The sequence below is a fragment of the Staurois parvus genome, unplaced genomic scaffold, assembly GCF_062004578.1.
Source record: "Staurois parvus isolate SC_StPar_1 unplaced genomic scaffold, SC_StPar_1.0 ptg001062l, whole genome shotgun sequence".
NCBI lineage: Eukaryota > Metazoa > Chordata > Amphibia > Anura > Ranidae > Staurois > Staurois parvus.
The window spans coordinates 2,450,512-2,468,722 of record NW_028318858.1 but is presented as its reverse complement, the minus strand read 5'-3'; positions in this window follow the sequence as shown (position 1 = coordinate 2,468,722).

Sequence of the window (18,211 nt, the reverse complement as noted above, 5' to 3'; positions counted from 1 at the left end):
TTAAAACCTGTGTAAGGTTTAGCCATCTGTATCTTTCCGGGGGGAGATTTCCTTTCACTTCCTGCCCTGTGCACAAAGGAAATCCCCTGAATGTAAAGGAAATGCCCTCATAGTTGTCACCAGAACAAGTGTCCCCAATGGAAGATTTCCCTCCTATTCCTGTTCTGGTGACAACTTATATTTTTTGGATTGCCATTCATATTCTATCCCAGCGACAATGGTCACCACTACAAATATTGAATGACTCTACGTATAACTTGTCACATGCACTAACCCTTCCAACTCAATTCAAAACTAAAATCATTTTGGCTTCAGATTTGCTTTAAGCTGATTGCACTCAGTATATCCACAAAAATAATCCATTTAAATGTTCAGAAGCACTGTGGACTACAGATGGAAATGCTAGATGCCTGCATGAAAATAAAAGGTAACATGCATTAGTAGTAAGTAGATCAATATTCGCAGTAGCCACTTGCTGTTTTGAGAGAGTGAGGTCAGCATATTGCTCACTGGTTAAAATTTTACACTGAATGAAGGTGGCCTTGACATTGAACCTTACTTTGGTAACTGTTAACTGCAGTTGGAATGTCAGTTTATTTAACTAATGAGGATTCCTCCTACTAAAGGTCAATGTCTTTTGAGTTCATGGTGAAATTCAGTTAGGGAATTATTATTGTACCGTAAATGTCCCTTGTTATATAGGGCAAAAGCTCAACATGCAAGATCTATAGGCTTGGAGGTGTTGGCTGATGCAGCCACTCAGATTTCATCATTTTATTGAGACTGGTTAATATAGTGAGCATTGTACTTTCACATACTAACAGCTAAAGCTCCAGGCCATTTCTGGCACTTTTTGTTTACATGTTAAAAAAATCAGTATTTTGTGCTAGAAAATGTCTTCGAACTCCCAAACATTATACACTATATTGCCAAAAGTATTGGGGTGCCTGCCTTTACACGCACATGAACCTTAATGGCATCCCAGTCTTAAGCAGGCCGTACATGGGTCGCATTCCGAACGATATTTCAATCGAAAAAGTTGTTTGTTCTGTAATCCGATGGAGCCACCAATGGTTTAGAAAATTGGTTGTTTTTCATGAATTTTTCAACATGCCCGATAAATGAAATGGGGAGGAACCGCGAAAATCGGCCAGTGCCATTGCCCTACTAACAGAGCGAAAATCGGTTATTATTCTTAGGTCTGATTTTCGAATGAAAAATCATTTGGAAATCGACCCATGTATGGCCAGCCTTAGTCCGTAGGGTTCAATATTGAGTTGGCCCACCCTTTGCAGCTATAGCAGCTTCAACTCTTCTGGGAAGGCTGTCCACAAGGTTTAGGAGGGTGTCTATGGGAAGGTTTGACCCTTCTTCCAGAAGCACATTTGTGAGGTCAAGCACTGATGTCGGGGGAGGAGGCCTGGATCGCAGTCTCCGCTCTAATTCATCCCAAAGGTGTTCTGCCTGGTTGAGGTCAGCACTCTGTGCAGGTCAATCAAGTTCCTCCACCCCAAACTCGCTCATCCATGTCTTTATAGACCTTGCTTTGTGCACTGGTGCGCAGTCATGTTGGAACAGGAAGGGGGCCATCCCTAAACTGTTCCAGAGCACACATCTCCACTTCTCTAGAGTTCAGTGGCGGCGTGCTTTATTTACATCACTGCATCTAATGCTTTGCATTGCACTTGGTGATGTAAGGCTTGGATGCAGCTGTTCGGCCATGGAAACCCATTCCATGAAGCTCTCTATGCATTGTTGTTGTGCTAATCTGAAGGCCACATGAAGTTTGGAGGTCTTTAGCTATTGACTCTGCAGACAGTTGGCGACTTCTGCTCACTGTGCGCTTCAGCATGCGTTTACCCTGCTCTGTTGTTTTGCTTCCACTTTGTTATAATACCACTAACAGTTGACCGTGAAATATTTAGCAGCAAGGAAATGTCACGGTTGGACGTATTGCACAGGTGGCAACCTATCACGGTACCACGTTTGAATTCACTGAGCTCCTGAGAGCGACCCATTCTTTCATAAATGTTTGTAGAAGCAGTCTGCATGCCTAGGTGCTTGATTTTGTACATCTGTGGCCATGGAGGGGATTGGAACCCCTGAATCCAATGATTTTGAGGGCTGGCCCAACACTTTTGGCAATATAATGTATATTTTTAAAGCTGACGTCCTAGAGAATAGTTTGGTGGTTTTTGCATTATTTTGTATGTCACATGATATTTGTGCAATGGTTTTTCAATTTTTTGGGGGAAAAATACACTTTTTTGAATTTTAGGGCAAAAAAAAAAAAAAATACATAACCCATTTTTTTTCTGCAAAATATAAAAGATGATGTTACGCCAAGTAAATAGATACCTAACATGTCGCGCTTTAAGATTGCACACGCCCGTGCAACAGCGACAAACGACAAAAGCCTTTACAGGTTATCACTTTAGATTTACAGAGGCGTTCTAGTGCTAAAATTACTGCCCATGATCTGACAATCGCACTAATACCTCACATGTGTGGGATGATCACTGTTTGTGTGCGTGTGGGACCGACACATGCGTTTGCTTTTGCGTGCGAGCACAGGTGGATGGGGACACTTTAATTCTTTTTTTTGTTTAACACCGTTGATTTAAAATAATGTAAACATCCCTTATGACAGCAATAGACACGTGACAGGCACTCTTTATAAGAACCCAGACCCCTCCTCTGCACTTGAAAGCATTAAAAACACCAAGATTAGTGTATTTTAATGCTTTCAGTTTTTCAAAAATGGCACAGATAGTTTCTGAGTAAAATGGAAGTGATGTCAGGTCATCTCTTCCGGTTTACTATAAGGGAGAGCTTTTTGAAGCTGATCCTGGCTTTGTTCGGCTGTCTGGCCAGCTGGCAGATGTGCTGGTCGCTTGGGTTTCCCAGTGGAACAGGAGATCCCAGAGAGCCATTGGGGGGGGGGGGGATTTCCCAGACGAGTGCCGACCATTGGCTCTAAAATACGGTACTGGGGTGATGCCTGCCAGGCATCACTTCAATATGACCACCAAAAGTCCAGCGGTGTACAACGTACGTCACTGATCTGCAAGTGGATATCCTCATGTATTAAGTCTAGGACATAAAGGATAATTGGACTGCTTTAGTACATTTAAAATTTAAAGGGACACTTTAAGCAAAAGTTTGGCCTCTACAGGGAGCAAACTGGTGCAACGCATTCTTGAAACAATCAGCAGAAATGTTATTAAGCTGCTGAATTTTTAATATCAACTTTAAAAAATATGTAGGAAGATGTCTAATATCAGGTTCATACAAGATGACTTAAGAATATTTCTGAATTAACGGTAACAAGTTTCAAAGCTAGAACTGGAAAACTATTAGGTGTCCACAAGAAATATTTGGAGGCAATGATGTCTGCAAAGTGGGTGTAACCAAGCACTTCCTGGCAGGTTGCCCACATTTTCAACCTCAGGCATGACGAGGTTGGGTTGGCCTTTTAAAGCTTTGCAATACCTTTCTCTTAAAGGATATGGGAGTTCTGGTGGATCACAAGCTTAATAATAGCATGCAAAATCCTCTCTTGTATTAAAAGAGGTATAGACTCCAGAGAGAGAGATATGATATTACCCCGGTACAAATCATCAGTAATACCTCATCTGGGATATGCACTTCAGTTTTGGGCACCAATTCACAAAAAGAACATTGGGGAACTGGAGAAAGTACAGAGAAGGGTAACCAAACTGATAAGATGCATGGAGGAGCTCAGCTATGAGGAAAGATTAGAGGAACTGAATTTATTGTCTCTTGAGAAGAGACAATTAAGGGAGGATATGATCAACATGTATAAGTACATCAGTGGTTTATATAGTGAACTCGGTGTAGAGGTATTCACCCTGAGGTCATCACAGAGGACAAGGGGGCACTCTTTACATCTGGAGGAAAAGAAATTTAATCTCCAAACATGAAAGGTTTCTTCACAGTGAGAGCTTTGAAAATGTGGAATAGACTCCCTCAAGAGTTGGTTCTGGTCAGCTCAGTGGATTGCTTTAAAAAGCCTGGATTATTTCTTGGATACACAGAATATAACTGGATACTAACATTTATAGGTAAAGTTGGTCCAGGGAATATCCGATTGCCTCTCGGGGGATTAGGAAGGAATTGTTTCCCCTGCAGGAGCAAATTGGATCATGCTTTGCTGGGTTTTTTTTACCTTCTTCTGGATCAGCTGTGGGTGTAGGATTATAACTTTTTTTTTTTTTTTATGGTTGAACTTGATGGAGTTTTGTCTTTTTTCTGCCAGACTAACTGTGTAACTGTAAGTAACTTTACCCATAACAACTTGATAAAAAAAAAAATTTCTTTACCAAGGAACATATAGTGCTGTGCAAAATTGTTAGGCAGGTGTGAAAAAAATGCTGTAAACAAAGAATGCTTTCATAAATAGAAGTGTTAATAGTTTATTTTATCATTTAAGAAAATATAAAGCAAATGAACAGAAGAGGAATCAAAATCAAATCAATATTTGACGTGAGCACTCTTTGCCGACAAACCAGCATCAATTCTTCAAGGTACACACAGTGCTTGTGCACACAGTTTTTGAAGGAACTCGGCAAGTAAGTTGTTCCAAACATCTTGGAGAATTAGCCACAAATCTTCTATGGATGTAGGCTGCCTCACATCTTTCTGTCTCTTCATGTAATGCCAAACAGGCTCCATGATGTTGAGATCAGGGCTCTATGGGGGCCAAACCATCACTTCCAGGACTCCTTGTTCTTCTTTACACTAAATATAGTTCTTAATGGCTTTGGCTGTATGTTTGGGGTCCTTGTCCAGCTGCAGAATAAATTTGTGGCCAATCACACACCTCCCTGATGGTATGTCATGATGGATTAGTATCTGCCTGTATTTCTCAGCACTGAGGACACAATCGATCTTGACCAAATCTCCACCTCTGCAGAAATGCAGCCCCAAACTTGCAAGGAACCTTCACCACACTTCACTGTTGCCTGCAGACCCTCATTATAATACCACTCTCCAGCCCTTCCTGAACAAACTGCCTCCTTCTACAGCCAAATATTTCAAAATTTGACTCATCAGTCCAGAGAACCTGCTGCCATTTTTTGCATCCCAGTTCCTATTTTTCTGTGCATAGTTGAGTTGCTTAGCCTTGTTCCCACTTCATATGCAGAAAAACATAGGGACTGGGGTGCAAACTAATGGCAGCAGGTGCTCTGGAGTGATGAGTCAAAATCTGTGTGTGCAGTAGCTTCCCCCTGCTCTCTAATAGCTTGCCCCTACTGTTTGCAGTACATTTTCTGGCAGCTATCCAAGCACTGTTCTCTTGCAGTGCTCTCCCATATTGTCCAATCCTATGTTCCCTGAAAGCTCTGTTCCCTACTTCTATATCCACACTACATTCTCCAGCAGTTCTCTCCCCACCATCTACACCTGTTCAACCTGTGGCCCCAGACGGCTATGAATGCGGCCCAACAAAAAATTGAAAACTTGCTTAAAAATTTCGATTTTTTTTAAAATGTGTTTACACATAGTGAACATGTGGCCAAAGAAAAGTTTGACAGTGTCTCTTTAGTGGACTTTTATAAGTTTTATCTTCCCAAAGAAAAATCTCCCACTCTTCACAATCACAATTCATGTCATCAGTTTTTGGCAACACCTATATTTGTGAGCAACTATTTTCAAGGATGAAGCACACAAAGGGTAAAATTAGAACCACAATATCTGATGAGCACCTTGAAAACAGCATCAAATGTCACACTAGTTTGAAGTTGTCCTCAAACTATTACAAAATGTGAAGTTTTATTACCCAGATAGGTACATTATCTACAGTTGCAAGAAAAAATATGTGAATCCCTTGGGATTACGGGGAGTTTTGCATGAATTGGGCATAAAATGTGCTCTGAATGTCATCTAAATCACAACAATAGAAGAACACAGTCTGCTGAACATAATACTACACAAACATTAGATGTTGCCATGGTTTAATTGCACATAACATGTAAACATTCACAGCGCAGGGAGGAAAAAGTATGTGAACCTTTGGACTTAATAACTGGTTGACCCTCCTATGGCAGCAATAACCTCAACCAAACGTTTCCTGTAGTTGCAGATCAGACCTGCACAATGATCTGGAGTAATTTTGGACCACTCCTCTTCACAAAACTGTTTCAGTGTAGCAATATTCTTGGGATGTCTGGTGTGAATCGCTCTCTTAAGGTCATGCCACAGCATTTCAATCGGGTTGAGGTCAGGACTCTGACTGGGCAACTCCAGGAGGCGTATTCTGTGCTGTTGCAGCCATTGTTTTGTTGATTTACTTGTATGCTTTGGGTCATTGTCCTGTTGCATCACCCATCCTCTGCGGAGCTTCAGTTGGCTGTCCCGCTGCATCTCGACTTATATCCCGTGATCTGAGCAGTGGGAACAGCAGTAATGTCCCCTGGGCTCAGAAGAACAGCAGAGTGTGCAGCAACTTGCCGGGCACTGGAGCACTTTCTGCCTTCCAGCAATGAAAGGAACACTGTATTGTGGGTGGAGTTGTCTCCGCCCACAGTACACGTAAAATCCCTGCCTGGAGGGAGAGCAGCACAGGAACCTCCAACCAGGTAAGTGAACAACAACTGGGATATGGAGGAGGCTGGAATTGAGCGGCATTAAAATTTAATTCATCCCCTATGACCACCAATGCATTGTATTGTGGGGGGGTGAGTTAACTCACTGAATGACCACAAATGCAGAAGGGGGGGATACAGGATGGGGGTTTACTGCCACTGCCCTCCCCCCTCCTCATTGGTGGTCAGTGGGAGTGAAAATTAACCCCCCATCACCCAGCCACTAAGCATTCGTGGTCATATCAGTGACATTTTTACCCACCATTACCCCCTTTCTGAATTTTTGGTTATGCAGCAAGTTAGTCCCCCTCCCTCCTGCATTGATGGCAACTTTACTGTGGGCTAATAGTACTGACACCAATGTTAAGCGTTAATATTGCATCCACTGCATCCACTGACACCAGTACTGAGGGTTATTATTGCGTCTACTGACACCAGAGCGGGTGGTTATTATAGCATCCAGTGACACCAATGCTGAAGATTATTATTGCATCCACTGGCTCCAATGCTGGGAGTTATTATTGTGTCCAATGCTGGCGGTTATTATTGCATCCACTGACACCAATGCTGAAGGTTAGTATTGCATCCACTGACTCCAATGCTGAGAGTTATGATTGTGTCCATTGACACCAATGCTGAAGATTATTATTGCATCCACTGACACTAGCACTGGAGTTATTATTGCATCCACTGACACCAATGCTGAGGGTTATTAATGCATCCACTGACACCAGTGCTGACAGTTATTATTGCATCCACTGACACCAATGTTGGCAGCTATTAATGTGTGCACTGACACTAGTGCTGGAGGTTATTATTGCATCCACTGACACCAATGTTGGCAGTTATTAATCTGTGCACTGACACTAGTGCTGGAGGTTATTGCATCCACTGATACCAATGCTGATGGTTATTAATGCAAATCCTGACACTAGCGCTGGGGGTTATTGTTGCATCCACTGAAACCATTGCTGGGATTATAATTGCATCCACTGACACCAATGCTGGGGGTTAATAATGCATCCACTGACACCAATGCTGAGGGTTATACTTGCGTTCACTGACACCAATATTGGGGGTTGTTATTGCATCCACTGACCCTAATGTTGGGGCTTATTACTGACACCAATGCTGGTGGTTATTGTAGCTTCCACTGACACCTGTGCTGGTACTCAGGAGCAATGTAAAGAAGAATTCCAGGTATATGTATTTTATACAAAGTTTTATTGTTCTGGCTTGGACCAATGTATGTTGTAACTACATATATACCATACCTGACCAAAGCCTCTGCAAGCTGGAAATCACTGAAACAGACACCGCTACTCCAATGATCTCCACCTGCTTCCAGGTCCTGTGCTAAGCAGCTGCCCTGCTGCATTGAGGTCATGCCTCCCAACCTCATCTGATCAGAGAACGCTTTGCATTCATTCAGAAAATGGAAAGCATTCTCTGAGTGACACCCGTGCTGAGTGACACCCATGCTGAGTGACTAACCTCCTGTGTTCAGAATGCAGCAGGCCAGCCACTCAGCACAGGACATGGAAGCTAGTGGATATCCCTGTATCAGCTGTGTCTATTTCAGTCATTTCCAGCTTCCAGGGCATTGGGCAGGTATGGTATAGACCTTTTCATGACTTCATTTTAGAAGTGGTTTTGGTTGACCATTTCTGTGAAGAATGATTGTTCATGTATTTCATGTCTGCAGTCCTCCTTTAAAACGTTGGGAATCATGTTTTTACTTCTTTACTCTTACTACTGGTGGTGTTTTTGTTTACTTTTGTTTTTCTATAGCTCTTGGGCTCATTTACATCTGTGTCGCTCTTTAAAGAGTGATCCGCAGTGGATCCATTTTTAGAGAGTGTTGCAGGCCTGGCTGAGAGGCATTCAGGGGTGACACCTTGTCTTCTAAAAACCTGTTTGAAGAGGCTTTTTGAATGGAAACACCACACTGCTGAGGCAGGCAGATAACGTCCCAATCTCTGCCTCAGCCAATCAGAGCAAGCCTTGTATCTGCTGATAAAATACAAGACTTCCTGTGAATGGCTGAGTAGCAGTCTGCCTGACTCAATTTTGTTCTGGCAGCAGATAGGAAATCCCTGTCCTACGGCTGGAACACAGTGCTGTATACTGTTTGGAGCTCAGGCTACATTCACTTTATACAGCTCTGACAGCAAGTGCATCTGTTAGGAAAGGAAATTGTTCATTTCAACCAGTTTGGGCCAAAGGAACTTTTTCAAGTCACCATAAACATGAAGTTAGTCTCTAACCCCTCCTCTGTGCTATAGGGATAGTGTGGCCTGCTCTTCCACCTCCATCTAGCCTACAGGACTGACCATCAGGGGATGGACTGCTGAGCCAGAGGACCATGTGGATGCTGGAGAGAGAGGACCATGTGGATGCTGGAGAGAGAGGCCCACAGCATTCCTGACAACCTCTTGCCTGGTTAGAACAGAGGATGTGAGATTGATCGCCATCGTCATCAGACCGTCATCTGCAGCATCAATGTGGTGAGAGGCCTTTGGCCACCCTTATGTGTTTCATACCTGTTTGCTGTCACAGGGATTTGCTGCCGCCAGTAGAGTTCTGCCTAATGGGGACTGCATACCCTAGAATGTATGTGACATACACACGACCCCTGCACTATTTATGCCATATTGTACAATAGATGCTGTAAATTTAATTGTTTTTCTATGTAGGTTGTGTGCAGAATCACATATGTTATGGTACTGTATTCTGGGGTACAAGGACTATGGCATATGTTACCATGTTCCCAGGGAGTAGGTTGACATTTTAAGCCTTTTTGACACATCCACAATTAGTCACGATGTGGCAGGCACGCTGCCTAGTTATTGTCCTTTGAGTGCCCAAGGCTGAACCACCCCCCAGGAAAAAAAATTTTAGGGCCCTGATTTTATGTGTGGTCCAAGACAATTTCTCTTCTTCCAATGTGGCCCAGAAAAGTCAGAGTTGGAAACCCCCTGATCTACACTATTCCCTGGAATTCATCCCTAACTGTCTGTGGTACCATCAGTGTCCATTTCAGCTATCTTTGAAACCCTCTTTTAAGTTAAAGCGAACTTCCACTCAAAAGCAGAAACTCCACTTATTTGACTCTTCCCCCCCTCCAAAGCCATATTTGGAACCATTTGGGGGGAGGGGGGAGCGGATACCTGTTTTTGACACCCGCTCCCACTTTCGGCTCAGTTTGCCGTGGAGAGCTAAAGTTACAGTCTGTAGAGCTCACAGGAACAGAGGGGAGGCTGTCAATCACAGGTTGTGTGCTGGAGATCCCTCCTCTGTCACCTTACCTCTTGGTGTCAGGAAAACCTGTCAGAAGTGACTCATGCAGATAGCTGAGTAATGAGGCAGCAGACAGAAATGGCATTTAGTGCTCACTATAGAGTCCTAAGTGCACACTATAGAGGTAAATACTTTATTCATATTTCATGTCTGAGGTTTACAACAACTTTAACTACAAGACTCCTTTCACTGACACAATTTGGGCAATAATTTAATACATGGTGCCTGAAAAAGCAGGGGTGGACTTTTGTGTGTTAACTGAGTATTAGATCTAGTTAAGGATCAAAATAGGGTTGTGGTTAACGCGGAGATCCACTCACGCTGTCAAAAAATAAAAGTCAGCAGCTACAAAAACTGTAGCTGCTGACTTTTAAAAAACAGCCACTTACCTGTCCCACAATCCCGCTGTGTGTCCCCCGCAGCCCATTTCACAGGTTGTCCTGTATTCTAGGAGGCCGGCATCTTCAGTGTGGGCACCCGACTGTGATAGCTTGCGGCTTCACAGCCAGGTACCCACTGCGCATGGGCGAGTAGCGCTGCGCTTCTTGAATGGTCCTGTAGTCTTCTGGGACATGTCACATGTCCCAAAAGACTACAGGGTGGGAGGGAAGGAGGACAACTTCCGCTTCCGATTGCCTAGGCGATCGGACCGAAAGTGGGAGTGGGTACCTGTCGAATTCGGGTACCCACTCCCCCCCGCCCCCCAAAGGCGCCAATACTTAATGGGGAGCGGGGGAGCAGTCCTTAAAGCGGAACTTCCCCTTTTGGGTGGAACTCCGCTTTAAGGTTTAGGGGATATTTGAATATTAACTGATTAATTGTTAGGGTTAGATTCAGCACAAATAATTTATTGGTTTACACATCCAACAAAAAATAAATAAAAAATCCAACATGTTTCAGGGGCCTGAAGAAATTTTCCCTTCTACGGGGCTTCAGTTAAAAATGGGACTTTGAATGGACTCAAAATAGGGTTTTCCTATGAGAATCTCTGTAGGAAAGCTAATTGCTGGACTAGGAGAGTTACTAGCCAGCAGTATTATTATTATTGTTATACAGGATTTATATAGCGCCAACAGTTTGCTCAGCGCTTTACAATATAACGGGAGACAATACAGCAACAATACAGTTCAATACAAGAGGGTCAGGAGGGCCCTGCTCCTCAGAGCTTACAATCTAAGAGGGAGGGGCTGGAGGTACAAAAGGTAATAACTGTGGGGGATGGACTGATAGGAGGAATAGAAGATTCCGTTATTAGCTGAAGGCAGGATAGGCTTCCCTGAAGATATAGGTTTTCAGAGATCGCTTAATAGTGGGCAGAGTAGACAATACTTAGATAGATTGGGGTAGAGAGTTCTAGAGGATGGGGGAAGCTCTGGAAAAGTCCTGGAGAAGAGCATGGGAGGAGGAAACAAGGGAGCTAGAGAGCAGAGGAGGTCATGGAAGGAGCGGAGAGGACGGTTTGGGTGATATTTGGAGACAAGATTGGTGATGTAATTTGGGGCAATATGGGGTAATATGTTATTGTTCATGTTTTAAATTTTATTCGTTGGGCAATGGGAAGCCAGTGGAGGGATTTGAGCATCAGCATAAGCAGTCAAGATAACAAGGAGGAGTTTCTTTTGGCCGCTGCAACACATTGACTGGTTTTTACAACAAAATTCAGTTGGACTCTTACCATTCGCTTCTTCAACTATTTTTTTTCTGGTAACCTACTGGGGTACCCACAGAATGGTAGCCCCGTTTGTTGTGAGCAGCCTAACCTGAGCCAGTGAGCTCAGAAATATTTTCTTTCATCAAAGCCCCAGGATAGGGTTAGGTTCAGGGCAAATTTTAAAGGATGGGTTCAATGTTAGGTTTATGATTGTTAGGTGGAGGTTTAGAAATAGGATGGAGGTTAGGGACATTGTTGGACACATAATATTTTACCTATTTGCACGACCCACAGCAAGAATGAACAGAACAGAAAACTAAAGTACTGGCGCTATCCTACTATGCCTAAAGTGGTATTAAACCCAAATGCAAACATTTATTTTATTGCAGCTTACAATTTCTTAGATATGAAGGCTGCAATTATTATTTTTTTAGGTTTTCTTTCTTCAATTTCGATCTGGTGATCCAGCCAGTAAGTGTTGTATTTCAAAAGAACAAGCTCTCCTTCAAATGTTATCAGCTATGTGACAAACCATTTACTACTGACAAGTGCATACAATGATCAACTTTTATTAATTCATGCAAAACTTTTATCCCAAAAGGAAAAAAAACTGCTGTAAGGCCCGGTTTACATTAGTGCTGGTCACACAGCCCACATTTGCTCGGGCACGGCAGGTGCATGCACCTTTTCAAAAACCCATTGCAGGGAAACTGTATGGTCGGTTCCCCTGCAGTTCACATACCCAAGATCACACTGCGGCTGAGATGCATGGGGGTACCATTCAGAATGACTGTGTCTCATCAGAGCAGCACGATTCAGCTGTGGGTTGTTGCGGGTGTGGGAACAGATGCGATTCCCGCACACGCAACTGACCCGCACAGTGTGAACCAGGCTTAAGGCTAGATCCACCCCTATGCAGGTTACGTTTGAGCAGTTTCTGCATTGCATTTTGCATTTTTGCACCTACGTTTTTGCTTCATTTTTGATGCATTTTGTGGGATTTTTCATTTTTTTATTTTTCTGTTTGCTAGGCAGATTTAAAATGCAAAACATCAAAAACGCACTACATGCTTTTCTGCAGCGCTTCCATTGAAGTCTATAGAACCAAAAATGCAACTTTTTGTGTTCAAAAAAGTCCCTGACCCTTTCCAAAAAACGCACCGGGAGATGTGAACCTGTCCCATAGGAAATCATGTTAAATGGACTGTAGTACGTTTCAGCAAAACGCTGCAGAAAACGCTTAGGTGTGAACCCAGGGTAACTGCTTATAAAGTGTGAGCTGGAATTTGGCTTCAATGTGTTAGTTCAAGAGTCTCCAAACTGCTGCCCTTGGCTTGCCTTTATGTGGTCCCTGGGGCACTATTTCTCCCAATGACTACAATTAGGCACCATTCCTTCCACTGATACCACTGGTGGGGCACAGTTCTTTCCGCTGACACCAACGATGGGACACTATTTCTTTCACTGACACCAACAATAAGGAAGAATTTCTCCCATTGATATAAGTAATGGAGCGCCATTCCATCCACAGATACCAATGATAGAGCACTATTCCTCCCACTGACACCATCAGGACACTATTTCTTCCACTGACACCAATGATGGACCACTATTCCTCCTCCTACTGACCATAGTCGCTATATAATTGTTTCACTCCCACTGACCACCGAGCCTGAGACATTGTTTACTCCCACTGATGCTGGGGCATTTTTTTTCCTCCCACTGTCTATAGTCCAGTCCCCTAAAATCTGAAGAACAGCAAACTGGCCCCTTATTTAGAGAGTTTGGAGACCCCTGTGTTAGTGTATTCAAATCTACTAGTCTATCTAACACTCCCCTCCACCCAGACTGACAATGCTGCTGTCCAATGGTGCCCCCTGTGCTCTTTCATCCAGAGTGAAGGCACTCTAGTACAGGAGCTGTATTACTGGCCAGGTCAGTGAAAACACAGGGGGAAAAAAGCCTAAGAAAAGAAAACTAATGCAGCCACCACATTTATTATAGGTACTTATATAGTGCTGTCAATTTATGCAGTGCTTTACATATATATTGTACATTCACATCAGTCCCTAACCCTCAAGGGGTGTACAATCTAAGATCCCTAACTCACATTCATACATACACATACTAGGGCCAATTTACCTACCAGCTTGTCTTTGGAGTGTGGAAGAAAACCAGAGTACCTGGAGAAAATCCACACAGGCACAGGGAGAACATTCAAACTCCAGGTAGGTAGTGCTGTGGTTGGGATTTGAACCGATGACTCTAGTACTGCCAGGTGGAAGGGCTAACCATTTACCATAACCATTTACCATAACCACAGCTAGCCACTGTGCTGCCCACATCTAAGCATTGGTAGGTTGCAATATACTATATTTTTGGTTTTGGATTTAAGACCTCTTAAGGCCCGGATTATATCAAGTTACTTTTTCCTGAATCCCAAGCTCATGGATCGAATTTATATAAATTTGGAATTTGATGAAAAATATTTACTCCACGAATACTCTGTAGAAAAGGAAAGCAATAAACACAAAAGAAATAAGTTAAGCCCCTTTCAGGATATTAAAGAATATAAAACAGGCTAACCTACTTTGGAATATTTTCCTCATATGGAAGCAAGAAATTTGTTTTCTACCGCAAAAGAATTCTAAGCACTTCCAGCCCATTCCATTGACAAAACAATGCTTAACAGAATAATGATTTTCTTATCCTGCTGGAGCTGGGAAAAGATGCTACAGTCTAGAATGGTGACCAAAAATACTTAGAACTAACACAGAAAAAGGAGAGCCTACAAGCATGCATAGAATGCATTCAGGTGAAAACCTTTGAGGCTTTAGAACCACTTTCAGACTACTTTCACCCTGATTTGCGGCAAAAACGTGTCTTTACTGCGTTTGCGGTGCATTTTTTTTTAAAGGAAATGTGACTCAAAGAGCGCACCGCAGTGTGTTTTTGCTGCATTTTTGCCTTGTTTTCCATTGATTTCAATGGGGAGGTGCATTTTTGGTGTGTTTTTTTTAAGACGCTGAAAAATGCACTGGACATGCACCCGCTTTTTTTTTTATGCAAAAGCGGAAGAAAAACGGATCAGTGTGAAAGCAGCCAAACTCATGTCCGAGGGCAGGCCACAAAGGCTGTCACACCTTCATCCCTGGGCTACACCTTCACAGATATAAATAGGCATTAGAGATTTTTACATTCTGCATCTCAGCCACTCACTCCATCTTCCATCCGAACTCTCCTGCTGCTGAGTCACACTTAAAGGCTGCCCAGGCCCCATGCCAAGCCTCCTGCTTGGGGATTGGCCAGAATCCCTTAAGTGTGCAGATCAGTCCCTCCTCACCCCCACCCACTGAGTTCTGATTTCTCCATGTTTTTAGATCAGGAGGAGGTATCAGGGAACTGATCTACAGAGCCCTCAGCCATGACCTAAAGTTGACCCAGCTGACTCAGGCCCAGGCTGCTGCTCAGCCTTTCTTTCTACAAAACTAGCTAGCTACCCCTAGCTAACTAATTTTAGGTCTGAAGATTATGTACAATTCCCAAACATTTCATTCCTTGGATTTCAATACTTTTAATCAGAGAAGCTCAGTATCACATGTGGGCATTAACTAGGGTAATCTACATGCAAATGCAGACTGCCTAGGACTGCCCACTCATCCAGACTGACGTCTTCCTACCTATCAAGACATTTTGTTATATGTTATTTTTAACATATATGTTAATATGTAATCACTTGAGCTCCGGAAAGTTTTACCTCTTCATGACCACGCAATTTTTTGCTATTTAGCACTGTGCCAATTTAACTTGTAATTGTGTGGTCATGCAATGCTGTACCCAAACAAAATTTATGTCTTTTTTCACACAAATAGAGCTTTCTTTTGGTGGTATTTGATTACACATTTTTTTACTTTCTGCTATAAAACATATCGAAAAAATAAAACAATTTTTCTTCATAAATTTAGGCCACAATGTATTCTGCTACATGTCTTTAGTTAAAAAAAATCCCAATAAGTGTGTATTGATTGGTTTGCATGAAAGTTACAGCATCTACAAACTATGGTATACATACAGGAATTTTAATTTTTTTTTTATACTAGTAATAGTGGGACTGTGATAGTGCGGCGGGCAATCTGATACTAACTAACACTGGATGGAAGGTACACTAACTGACTAACTGCCACTGACATCTCCAGTGACACTAATACACTATCACTGTACGAATGACACTGGCTGGGAAGGGGTTAACATCTTGTGTAGTAAGGGGATGTGTGCTTAACAAGTGTTAATGTGTAATGTTTGCTGCTTTCTACTAAATATTTCTATCTCTTCTCCCTGCTTTGCAAGGAGAAGAAACAGAGATTGATCCCTCTGTACAGAGCCCTGTGTTTATTGCCAACAATGGGCTCTGGGCTGTGATTGGACACAGTCGATCAGCAGGTTCTGGCCATAAATCATTGGCCGGGACCTGCTGTCAAGCTCACGCTGTGTACAATCATAGCTGGAGTAGGTGGCGGGGACACACGTCCACCCGCCCTGTGCCTGGAAAAAAGCAGCGGCGTACAGGCAGGCCACTTTGCCTGTACTGGCCACCCGTATGCAGTACATTGTGGGTGGCCAGTCCTTAAGTGGTTAATGTTTAATATTAACATATGCTATCAAAAAAAATGTGGGACTTTATTGGTACCAGGTAGGTCAGACAAATGTTTATATATTGGCTTATCAATCTCTATGCCAAATGTATTCCAAGAGGCCGACGCATTTCACATTATTTGCTTCCTCAGGACCTTGTATTCTTGAAGGCAGAGAAGAAAAACATGACGCCTCAAATTTGGAAAATGCAAGGCGGTAACCCACGGTGAGTGCCAACAGGTCAGTTATATGGCCAAATGCCCTTGAATACCTTATTAACCGCCTCCCTCCCGCTATATAAGGAAATTATGAACGGGCGGTGGTTCTCTCATTCTGGGAGGATGTCACATGACGTCTTCCTAGTCTAGCTGCACATGCACGCCCCTGGGGGCACGTGGTGATCGGTGGTGCGCTGTGTCCCTGGGACACAGCAGATCACCGATTGCAGTAAAGAGCCGATGACGTAGACTCATGTGATCAGCTGTGTCCAATCACAGCTGATCGCATGTAAATAGGAAATTATCCTCTCCTCACCTTGACAGCACGTGAAGAGATGAGAGCTGATAAGCGGCATTCTTTAGAGGGGACATCTACACTGATCATCAGGGCACTGATGATCAGCGTAGCCCCATCAGTGCAACCTGTCAGTGCCCATAATTGCCATCTGTCAGTTCCCATCAATGCCATATACCAACGATCATCAGTGCACATCAATGCCATATAGTGCACATCAATTCCACATAGCAATGTTCATCACAGCTGCCTTTCAGTGCCACCTCTCAGTGCTGCCTATCAGTGTTTATCAGTGCTGCCTGTCAGTGCCATCTAACAGTTCCAGTCAGTGCCACCTATCAGAGCCATATATGAGTGTTGCCTTTCAGTGCCCATCAGTGATGCCTGTCAATGCCCACCAGTGATGTATTGACGCCCATCAGTGCAGCCTATCAACGTCCATTACTGCACCTCATTCGCACACATCAGTGAAGGAGAAAAATGACTTACAAAATTTTATAACAGAAACTAAGAAAAAAAATATTGTTTTAAAAATTTTCAGTCTTTTTTAGTTGGTTGAGCAAAAAATAAAAAAACCCAGTGGTGATTATATACCACCAAAAGAAAGCTCTGTCTCAAAAAAATGATACAAATTTTGTTTGGATACAGTGTGGCATGACTGCGCAATTGTCATTCAAAGTGCGACAGCGCTGAAAGCTGAAAATTGGCCTGGGCAGGAAGGGGGTAAAAGTGCCCGGTAGGGGATACATAGGGATATCAGAGGTGTGGCATAAGTGTATATATTATTCCATAAAAGGCTTTCCTGCTTGAAGAGAGAACTAAATGATGGATCACACCTCCAATAATGGCCCATTCGATCAGGCCAAGTCCATGTAAACTGATAAATCTCATATCAAATATGCTGCACCGGTGTAATAATATAAGAAGCTGCAAACGGTAGACGCTTATGTGCTGTTATGTTATAATGATAATACCGGGGGAAGGAGATTGCTGCACTCACTGCTCTAGTGGACTCACACTCAAAAATAAATAAATTAAACAAAAATGTGGTGCGCTACCTCCTCATAAATAAAACCATGGGCTTTGAAAACATACAGCGACAGTCCAAAAAACTAACAAAATAATGTGATAATAAACGCCCAATCCAATATATGTTGCGTTATCATCCAGCAATATTCAACGCCATGCATGAATTGTGGCCTCACTCCCTGCCCACCTTGACCATTGACCTACTGTATAAATTACAATAGACCAAACACGCTTTATAAGGATTATGTGCCTCCATATTTCTGATCCGTGACGTGTTCCTTCCACATATTATGCCTCCATTGGACTTATAAGCTCCAAATCCGTGCAAAATAAAGCAACAAAATACCATAGAGCCAGGGGCGGACTGACAACTCATGGGGCCCCTGGGCAATAAGGGATCATGGGGCCCCTGTGTCCTTGCCCAAACTCAAAAAAGCCTATGAAAAAGGTACCAGAGGCATCTCATGGGGCCCCCTAC